The following is a 12,032-nucleotide window of genomic DNA, read 5'->3' as shown; positions in this document are numbered from 1 at the left end:
GTTTTATTTACTCTATGGCATTCTAGCGGATTTATCTTTATATAGTTTTTAATTTTCAACTGAATTTATATTATAATTATTTTGAAATTGGTAGAAATATTAATTGTCATTTTAAATATACTTTAAAACAACACAATCAAAATTGACAAGCCAAATTCAGCTTCGTTATAAATAGACATTTTCTTCATTTGTATTACCAACATCATGAAGCATCATTTTATGATGCACTATCATCCATATTTGATACGTAATGTCCGTCCAATTGTTATCGAAAATAGTGAATGTTTACTCAAGATTTCCAGTCTAAAATGTGATGTATTTTCCATGAAATGTATATTTTGCCTGTACACTTTTTAATACTGTTCTTTTCTTATTTCGATTTTCATTGAATTATCGTGATATTTATAATAAATACTTTATAAACATCGCTTTTCATCGGATAGTTGTGACGTTTTTATAGTTTTATATACAATTTATGAAGAAGTCTCACTTTTTTTCTCTAAAAGAGGAAGTTTGCTGTTAGTATTATAAATTCGGATATTCATGACAAGTTAAATGACCGTGTATAAACGATTGTTTGCAAAATGACACTTATAAAACCTAGCGGCAATAGTTATATTTCCAAACAACCGTTTATATAGGACCATAAAAACTCTTTATAACTAATATGTCAGCAAGTTAGAATGGATTTAGATTTAAATTGTTCTTGTGTTATAGTAAAATAATGCATGCTTTATCGTTCAAATGCTTTGTAATAACTCAATTAGGCCTATCAGCCTTCGTGATTATATTCCTGCTCATTTGAACTCGAACCGTGTATTATTCTACAAAAATGCCTTTAAAATAGATATAATTTTCCAAAACAAATGCACGTTATGTAACTTACACGTTTTGTGAAGAATAATTAACCTGATAAGTAATAACAATTTTGATTTATACAATTCTATAAGTACTCTTATTGTCATGAAATAATGTTTTTACTTATGTCCTGCTATTTCTTCGATCTCTTGTAGATCCTTATTTTACATCAAAATTATAGTTACAGACTGTATGATTCGGTTCCCTGGAAATAAGTTTTTTAACATTATATGTTTTTATGCGATATTCATTCAAATTCATGCATTTTACTATGTTTTGTTTATATTTAATTTTATTGATTTGGCCAAGTGTTAAGGATTTGTTGACTAAAGTTTAAAACATGAACATATATCTATAAAAAAAAATGCTATGTGTCAAGAACATTTATATGCAAGCATATGCGAGCATATACGTTCTTGGCTTTTTTTATTTATAAGTTTGGTATACATGTATGTAGAACAACGTTAAATCACCATCAAAATATATATTTGTTTTAAAAATTGGTTAAAATTGTTGATAAATGTACGACATATCATCTACTTGAATCTAAATTATCAATAGTACCCAAAAATTTAATCTTTGGTTTAAAGTATATGTATATAATTACCAAAATAATTTAATCTAATGCTGTTCTTTTTTAAAACATTTACCCTGTTGGTATTATTGATGTATAATATCACCGGGTAGATTATCTTACATGAATGATGGAATTCTCCTAATACGTTGTTGATAACTATTACAGAATTCCTTTTTAAAGATTTGTATTTTTATACTGTAGAATATCTGTAGAGGGAATTTCGTAACAATTATCAGAAAAAAATATGGCAAGAATTTCAAATATCATGTAACAGGCTCTACCCTATGATTTTAGGGTATCGTTCACTTCAAGTGACATTATGCTCAATTTTTTCGTTGTCATGTTGAGCTGAATTCACTATTATTTCAAAAGATTGACTGTTATAATAGTGATTGACCAATACTTGATATTGGACATCTGTCTAAATTATTAAAAGCTGCACTGCTCTTTTTAAAAATTGACCGTAACCGATACCTATTTTTTCAGTGGGTCACATAATTAATTGATTATTTTTGCATAGTAAAATATAAAATTGAACGCAATTAAGGCAAAATATAAAATTATTTTTACATTTATATTTGCACTCATCATTTACACTCCGATGGTCATAATGTCACTTTAACTGATTGTTGGTCTTTTTTCAACGCTTGGTTGAAAATGATGCATGTGTATAAAACCGCTGCTGTTTTTATTGTTATTGAATATGAAATGCTATTTCTATGAAATTTGAATCTTATCAAAATAAAAGTTCATGAAATATGTGGCGTCTTTCATTTTAATCAGAATAAAGAAGCAAACAAAACAATAGTATGAAAATGTTAATATTGCACTTGCACTTTTATCGGGGATGTACACTTTTCTATCATTCAACGTGACTGCGTATAACATTTATACAGATTGTTCTGTGTGTTTTAAATAATCACATTCAACACCTTATGGCAGAAAAGACAGTAGCACATCGTTGGAAGTACTGGCATACATCTCTACATCCCTCTATTTCCATACAATACCTATCTAGAAAAGGGGTGATCCCTCAGAAGCAAAGAAAACAAAAATATTATATGAAAGTCGGTTTGATTGATTCTGAATATCAGAAATACCGTATAAATGCAACAACTCTCACACACTCTAGCACAGTTTCAAGTGGTATTCAATCTTTAACACTTACGTATCGGCGTTGGACCACACTGAAGTGAAGTACGGGGCAACCGTTTACTGCTTCCACACGACACTTGAAGTATAAATATCGGGAAAGGGAGTGATCCCTCGGAAGCTATGAAAACAAAATTATTATATGAAAAAATATCACTTGGGTGATTTTTTTCACGCTGTGTTATTTAAAGTGATAGAGAGACAGTCCCTTTTATTACCATGTCAATTTTACTGAGCCAGAAATTTATCAAGCATTGCTTTACAAACGCTCCCTTTGCTGCTCACTGAATACACTCGCGTTACTTCAGACGTAAGAAAGTGAGCGATAGTGAAGAAACATTCGACCGATGCGCAGGAGAGTATGCTTTACCGCAATTAGCTGTAAAAAGGAGACTTGAAGGTGCTTTTTGATATTACACGATATGAACACAATAATTTTCGTAGAGTAACTTAAGTTGTGTTATTACTGAAGACATATATTGATACCTTTGTAGAGCTGATCGATAGAATATTGGCAGTATCCCCACTTCTTAAAACAATCTCCATTTCTAGACAGCTAATGGTGCTAAATCAAGATAAACGAATCAGTTTTTGATATCTCCAATGGAGGTTTGATATCCTTAATATCCTTGATATCCTCCTACAGGTTTAGTAAAAGTAAAATTGCTAGAAACTTCCACTTAAAATGGACATAAAATATAAACTTCAAAGTTCAGCCAACACGACAAAAAACAAAACGTCGCAGGATAAGTTTGAATAATGAGTCTTTTCATAGATAAAAGTGTGAGGCGTAAGAAGAACTGAACATTCAAACATGAAAATGTTGTTATTTGTTTTAAATAATTGACATAAGCAGCTAATTAAATCAAATGGCTCTACGAAATTACATGAAAAGAATACTGTTCATATCGACAGACAGAATTTCTAAATGATGACAACATAAAATATTGTTTTAATGTGACATTAAGTTTTAAGCTAAATTGTTTTTACGATATAAATATACTACTACTGAAGCACAGGAATTAGATTTAAATCAAATTATATTTATACTATACATCCCTTGACAAATGTTAATGCACTTCTTTAACAAATGATAATGCACTTTATGTACTTAATGTAAAGTTATACGAATATACATAAAAATGGGTTGAATAATTAGTTATCTAATCGTGATCTACTTCTCGTGAAAGACAACTGCAATTACCTTGACCCGTAATTCATCGCAATGATTTTATACTTATCTGCTCCTCTCAAACAGGTTTGTGTTGATGAATGAACATTGCTTGAACCGGTACTAGGTGAGAGACGTTGAACAATTTCTTGTGTCACAAGTGAACAATCAAAAAGGGCAAGACATTTTGATACTTGATTTTTGTTACACAGCTATCGAAGAATCTCTATTTTCAAGAACATTTTCAAATACTTTATTGAGTTAAGACTATTTTACTGTCCATTTAAGGGCACTTGCGATACCAAAGAATATGTTTGTTACTAAAGCGTTTGCGATTTTGATACTAAGCTACATTATAAATAGTTTTGCATTGATGTTTCTAACTACGTCAGCCCATATGTTTATATTTGTTTAAATGTGAAATTCAATGTCCCATTTACTTGCCGACTTATAAACAAATTGAATCTGATAGTTCCACCGCTTTTAAATCTCGCTAAATGTTTACATGTCCTTTTCCTTTTGAACATTTCCCTATATATTTAGAACTGTATCATTGTTCGGAGACCTTTCTATAAAAACATGCACAGTGCCTTACCGCGATGTCTGTCGGCACGCCCTTTGATTGGCTACTTTTGTCTGAGGTTTACTTATTGTGACTACAGGGATAGTGTTTATGATAGTAAAGTCATATTCAGATGCCCGTTCATTGGTTACTTTTTTCTGGGGTTTCACATTGTGACGACAGGGAATGTGTTTTTATTTCTGTCTATGATACAAAAGAGAAAGAATATCAAGACACTCGACAATATGATTTATACTTTGGAGCTTACCCCGCGTACAAATCATATATCCTCGTGTTTCGATGCTCTTTCTATTTCTACTACGCGTCTACTCAATTATAACGTCAAAACGCATGGTTACTTTATATATAGCATGAAGAAAAGGTTTGCATTGTTATATATATATATATATATAACAGGAAGAGTAATCAATTCGCTATAGTCCACGACCTAATTTCTTATCATTATAGTTAAACGGCACAGATTTTTCTAACCTGACCATCGTATGCTTATGTGACCCCAAGATAGCCTTTAAGTCATGCATGCACTATAATTGTTTGATTACTTTAACATTTTTTTTATTAATCGACATTTTCTTATCAATGGACTCATTGGGGTGATTTGGTGATTTGTACTATCAATGTTAATAGACTATAAATACAGACTTGGGTCACATGTCTACGTTTCTCGCTTACAATGTAAATGCTTTTTCGTTATTTTTTTCCATCAATATCATCTAGATCTATACCGAGAAAGGGGTTTAGTTTTGAGCAATGAAGAAATATTAAATCGCATTCATTTTTTCTTTCTTTTTCTTCTTTTTCATGTAATTGTATTTATACAAATACATGTATGTCTTTCATCAGAATTTTATCAGATTTGGTTGTTTTAACTACCAATGTAAATGGTAAGGGGTGGTACTATAAACAACGCAAAAAGGAAAGACACGACTATATTTTTCTTACATTGCACGAACCAGTTCTAAGAAAAAAAGTATGCCAATGTACTAGAATACGACACGAATCGAGCGAAGTTTCTTTCAAATGTTTGAGTGGAAGTAAATGAGCACGAATAGTGAGTACATGTGTTTGAACACTGCCATCATATAATTGAACAAGGAAACTTTCCTATTCTGTTGAAAATTATTTCAATTGCATATTTACACAAACTATTGTCAACATCGTTATCTCAATGCGCAACACTTGACATAACAAAATGTACACAATATAATTGTATTTAAAAAATGTACATTCGCACTGACTAGACTCCAAACAGCCTATATGTCAATCTATAGATCTGAAAAAAATAACATTAAACGGTGCAAGAGGCGTGTAAAACAATAGACACACATCGGATACGAGTCAGGTAACATTGAAGAAAAATCAAATGAACATAATTTCCAGCATTTGTAACAAATTCTACTGATTCAGAAGAAGCTACAGAAACTGATGATAACATTGCGAACATAAAGATAAGGACAGAACATCAAAGACCTAAGAAATTGTCTACTTGGCACTGTCAGCATTCAGGTTGTGTATATGTATCAAGTAGGTTTTTATTGATACCCGTTTAATACGACAGTGTTTTATTTAAGCACATACATCAGACGCATAACGAAAAAAACAGTTCATTTTAATATTGCTAATAGATTTAACGTAATTTTTTTAAAACAAATCATTAGGAGACTTTGAATGCCAGGACAGGTTTTCATATGTTTTCATAATGATGTCGTCAAGTTACTAGTTTTACTATTTTTATGAAAGCTAACATTTACATTTAACATTTTCTATATTGCTATCTAATGCACCGTGTCGAAACATATTGGTTTTAGAAATACGTATTCCTTCAACTGAAACAGGTCTTGAAATTAGGGGAAATTAGATTCGTTCTGAACGAATGACTTGATGTATGTGTATTGAAACCTAACTTCAGTATTAAACTCAATAATGAAAATATTGTTGGCAATGATAAAAATTTGATTTCTGTAGAGGAACAAATGGAATTTTTGTTACTGATGTTACAAGCAGACGGTTCGAAAGGTAAATAGATAATTTGAGAGCATTTGTTTGCACTAAAATAGATTTTAAACTGGATTTTGCCATGAAATGTGCATAAAACTTTGCAACAGAATGTTTTTGGTCTTCAGAATTGTAGCACATTCAAGGTAAATATTCTTATTGTTATCATTTTTATTTTTGTTTATAATCACGTAGGGCACAAAATGGGCGCAATTTAACGAAACTATCGCCATTTGTTACAAGCGTAACACTAAGTAACTCCTACGTAACGCATGTGAATTCCGTAACATTTGTAACAAGTTTGTTGCTTGAATTTCTTATCTGTGTAATTTCATTTTACTCAAAACTCTCGTAACATTTGTAACAATGCTGTAACAATGCTGTAACAACCTTGTAACATCTATGTAACCTTATTAATTCCGACTTTTGGTCATTTTCAAGGCTTGTTCTGTAACATTTGTAACAACCTGTAACATTTGTAACAATTATCTGTGAAATTTTCATTTCACTCCAAATTCTTGTAACATTTGTAACAATGCTGTAACAATGCTGTAACAACCTTGTAACATCTATGTAACCTTATTAATTCCGAATTTTGTCCTTTTTCAAGGCTTGTGCTGTAACATTTGTAACAACCTGTAACATTTATAACAATTATCTGTGAAATTTTCATTTCATTCTCAACCTTCGTAACATTTGTAACAATGCTGTAACAACTACGTAACAACCTTGTAACATCTATGTAACCCTATTAATTCCGTTTTTGGTCATTTTCAAGGCTTGTTCTGTAACACTTGTAACAACCTGTAACATTTGTGACAATTATCTGTGAAATTTTCATTTCATTCTCAACCTTTGTAACATTTGTAACAATGCTGTAACAACTACGTAACAACCTTGTAACATCTATGTAATCTTATTAATTCTGATTTTTGGTCATTTTCAAGGCTTGTTCTGTAACATTTGTAATAACCTGTAACATTTGTAACAATTATCTGTGAAATTTTCATTTCACTCCAAATTCTTGTAACATTTGTAACAATGCTGTAACTGTGAATATGGAAATGATGTTGTTGTTGTCCGTTAAATGATATGCATAAGAAATGAGTGACGCGTTTTCACGTTCTTAAGGATACGTCTAAATTTTTTCAATGTGTGATATGTGCATTTTGGTAACAGTATTATTTCAGTACTTTAATTAAATTAACACTAAAATCTATATGCGTAAGAAGCATTTTCTGCAGATGCAGCAGTTTTGATTCGTATTTTATGATGTAATAATGTGCAAATGATAACACTGAGATTTTTCTAGCATTAGACCTGTGTATTTTTTTCATTCGTCACACATTTCGTGGCGTGAAAGAAGTCGATGTCTGGTCTACATTTCTATTATTTTTACACTCCTTTACAAAAATGGTAGATTATATATTTGGTAGCTATAGTTTTGACGTTCCTTGTTTCTTTCTATGACAGACGAAAAACTCGGTAGAAAAAACATTCAAAATGAATAAGTGTGTTCATTTAGAAGTCGGTGCATGTTATAAACATATTATTTGAAGGTTTTTGTTTGATTTTATTGACAGACAGACAGACATCTTTATTCACTCAAGCACATTTGCACGTACAATATGAGGATTTTCTAATATAATGAGTATAATACATTAGTTTTCTAGCAGTAAACATACATTATTTTGCACAATATTTTTTATGTAAACAATATGGTTAATTATTACAGTGTGTTTTCTTAGGGGGTGGGGGTAGATTCGGATATTCTTAATTCTGAATAAGTTAACAGTTGATCTTGATAAGAAAAACAAACAAAACAAAAATAACGTTTCGTGCCATTTTATATCTCATTACAACGTACGTGGCAAACTCGTTGGATTTAATTCTAGACGAATATGTCTCGTTTGTAAATACATGTATATCGCACATAGTTCACATAATCAATGTATGCATAAAAGAAAAACCACACGCACACATGCACGCACGCACGCACCAACACACACACTATAAGAGAAACTTTTCTTTGTATATTTGGTTGATAGGTGTACATGGGGTATAGATGGATACCGAAAATAAGCTATTTTAGCGAAAATAAGATCGCGGCTACGAAAATAAGATTTATTTTTTAAATAGTGCATTTATCTGTTGAAATAATTATGTAAAATATATATAAATGCATTCATTGAATGATTTTACAGCAAATTAAAATTTCAGAATAAAAAGAAATATTTAAAAATCCATGCTGTTCGCTTACAAACCCTATTACAAGTAGAGAAACTGATAGCGAACAGCATGGGTCCTGATCAGACTGCGCGGATGCGCAGGCTGGTCTGGATCCATGCTGGTCACAAACGCACTATGTTGGTTTTGTCGTGACGCGGCTCAAATGTTCTTCCGTATGATAATTAAAAGAATGAATGCCTGAATTATCCCGAATGTAACTTATTTGTTATAATTGGTTGTGTTTAAGAAAGACAGATATGGTGACGTCATTTGTAATATTAGTTTCCTGTTACAAAAGATCTGTATCGGTGAGTTATTTTTGGAACGTATAATCTGCTCTGTACCACATAAAAGGGACAAAGCATTGATTAAAACTATCTCTTTAAATAAAAGCATACAGATGAAAATAGAATAGATCTGTGAATTATTGTTAAGTGTAAGCCGGTAATGTCGAAAAGAATTTTGTTTGTTTTTTATTTTTGTATTTATTTTTGTTTTGTTTTGTTAAAGGAAACTATTTATATCCAAACAATGTTGTAATGTATCTCAGTTTGGAAAACAAATGAGCTTGTTAATCTCGAAATATATATCTGTTCACTTTTAACATTTTTGTTTACATTTATACATAATGAAACATCTTCTCATTTGATATTTCATACACGGGCAATTATGAAAGACACAGAGAAAATTTACTGCCTGTTTACGCCGAAATAATGCATTCAATTGAGTGGCTATATAGCACAAAATATAGATACATGTATCATTTTATAGACGGAGAAGGACACATTTATTTCTAAAAGGCTCATAAACCAAAAAGGCATAGTGTGACTATAATATGGGCGTCTGTCTGCAAATACTAGTAGCTTTTTATTTGAAAAATAAAGCGAAAGCTTATCATATCACAACCTGTTTGTATCGCCATCTTTCGGTGGATAAATGTGATGTTTATGTTAAAAATATAACATGACTTCTGAACGTTTTAGTATTACCTTCAGTTTTACTCAAGAAAAAGAGATGTACAATATTATAAATGCTTTCAGAGGTGTGAAAGGTTTTTGACCTTGTGTAAACGGGCGTTTCCTATATAGATTACTTCTAGCGACTATGGTAATATAATCTTACACCCATATAACACACCAAAAAAAAAAAAAAAAGCTTATATAGATTTTTTAAACATTTGTTTTTCGACTGATGCGGCATTAAATTTGGATCAGACCCGTTATGAAACCTAATCAGAATAAGACACGTTAGTCAAACCTTGTTTTAATTTGCATATATCCTTTTCCTAATTAGTTCTTGCGCAATATCTGATCAAAATATTTTAACATTGTTCTAGGCTATTTAATTTATTAAAGTTTATACTCGTAATAAAATTGCATATCATACTTGGAAAAATCAATTAAACCGATTGATGTCGACCAAGACATCGCCTAGAGTACAGGCATCTACTATATTTATATATCTGTTGACATTGTATATGATTTCAATATTCATAATCAATTGCAAAATTTCATTTTTATTAAGTTATTTCTTGTTTTTACTTGTTTATACTTATCAGTGATTAAATGAAATAGTACAATATCAGCAGATCACATGTTACAATTTTTGAAAAAGTACTTTGCTAATGAAATAAAAAACACATGGTACTGTTAAGATTTAAGAATGTACATATAATATATGCTTCCTTTCCCTTTACGAATGAAAACGAATGCACCAGATTCCTGGTATGATTATTTTTAGCCTTTCCCTACGGCGTTGTCTTCATCACATAACAACGGGTACGCTGAAGACCTTGACCTACTATAGCTTAGTCTAATTATACAGTTTGTACAAAATGAGGCATTAAAAAACCACCAAAATGCGCCCTATTGACTGTCCATACCTACTGTTTTCCCTAAAGGAAAAAAAGAGAATTCCTCTGTACCATCAGCAGCTACTAGTTTAAAGAAATGTAGAGCCACACGCTCTGCAACACAACTCAGTGTTGTTGTATTGTTCTGCTTCTTGTGATCCTTTTTTCATATGTATAAAACCTTGAAAAATCCATAATTCTTAAACCGGTGTCAGAGGGCATAGCGCTGTATCATATTCTTCATTTTGATATAAAATTAAACGGAAACAGTCGGAATTTTTGATAACATTGTTGAAATCTTTATGTGTCTTCTTTTTTTCTTTAAGCTCTGAAAGAAGACTTTGGCTTTTTCCTACAATAATGGGCATCATTTGTACAAAATGTAAAATGAAATCTTGTTGCCAAATAATATTATTATAGATCTAATGATATTATTAACACGGATGGACATAATTAACTTGTGCTTTTATCTGGTTTTTGAAAGCAAACTATGCTAGATTTATATGATAGATGTTCAGCTTACACCGAGATTTATTTCAGAAGTTTATTGTGCAGATCCATTAAACTGTCCGATGATCAATCAGAATTATTAATTAAAAAATCTCTAGCGATATTTTACTATATTATAAATTTATATGAGTCATTTATGTATCAATAATAGTACTTAATATTAGTTTTAATATCAGTAAAAACCCAATTGCGAAAAACGGAGCAGTTCCTTATGATACCTTTTGTATCCAAAATAGAAATTGCTGTGTAATAGCTTAATAATCATAGTTACTTTGTTTCGCAGCAATTAGTTTGTAGTTGTGTAGTACCTTTACTGTATATGGCATTAAGGTCAAGAATTAGTTGTGACATTCAAACTTTACATTTAATACTTAAATATATATATTTTTACGAGCTTTACATGGAATGTAAGATAAATTGCAACATTTAACTCATTTTAAAATAAGAGACCATGGGACTTTCATTAGCAACATTTGATATTTTCTTTTTCATTTCTAATGTTTTTTGTAGTTTTGTGGAGTATTTTATCTTAAAATACTGATAATTGCTACACTGTCTCTTTTTTTAAATGTAAAATAAACATATTTTGAATACATAGAAGAATTTGTGTTACGTTTTAAACTGCACATACTAGGTATATACAGTATAAATACATAATGTCATTAAGAAAACCTTGCAGTTTTGTTGTTGTTGTTTTTTGTTTTTGTTTTTTATTTTTAAGAAAGAACCATATTTTCTTCCCAGACATATTTTATGCATTCTCCTAATCAAATTAGCCAACTTCAATACGAATTTCCTATATTTCAATAAATGTTTGCAATAATAGTAATTGACCTAAAGATGACCAATAATATCACGCCAATAAGGCAGATGTCGCTTGCTAACACAAGAACCAATTGAACATACAAATGTGTAGTAATATTTCATGGTTATGACATTCCGTCAAATAGTATATCTTACTTGTAAATTTAACCGTTCCGAAGCTAAGTCATCAAACAATACAGTGATTGATTTAGAGAAATATTGAACCGCTTCCTTGGTCGAGGGGTTAGAGTCGATGACTTCTAATCCAGTTACCTCTCTGGCGTGGGTTCGATCTCCGGGA

Source organism: Ruditapes philippinarum, unplaced genomic scaffold (assembly GCF_026571515.1).
Source record: "Ruditapes philippinarum isolate M1 unplaced genomic scaffold, ASM2657151v2 ctg409_1_1_1_1, whole genome shotgun sequence".
Classification (NCBI taxonomy): domain Eukaryota; kingdom Metazoa; phylum Mollusca; class Bivalvia; order Venerida; family Veneridae; genus Ruditapes; species Ruditapes philippinarum.
This window is presented reverse-complemented; position numbering follows the sequence as displayed.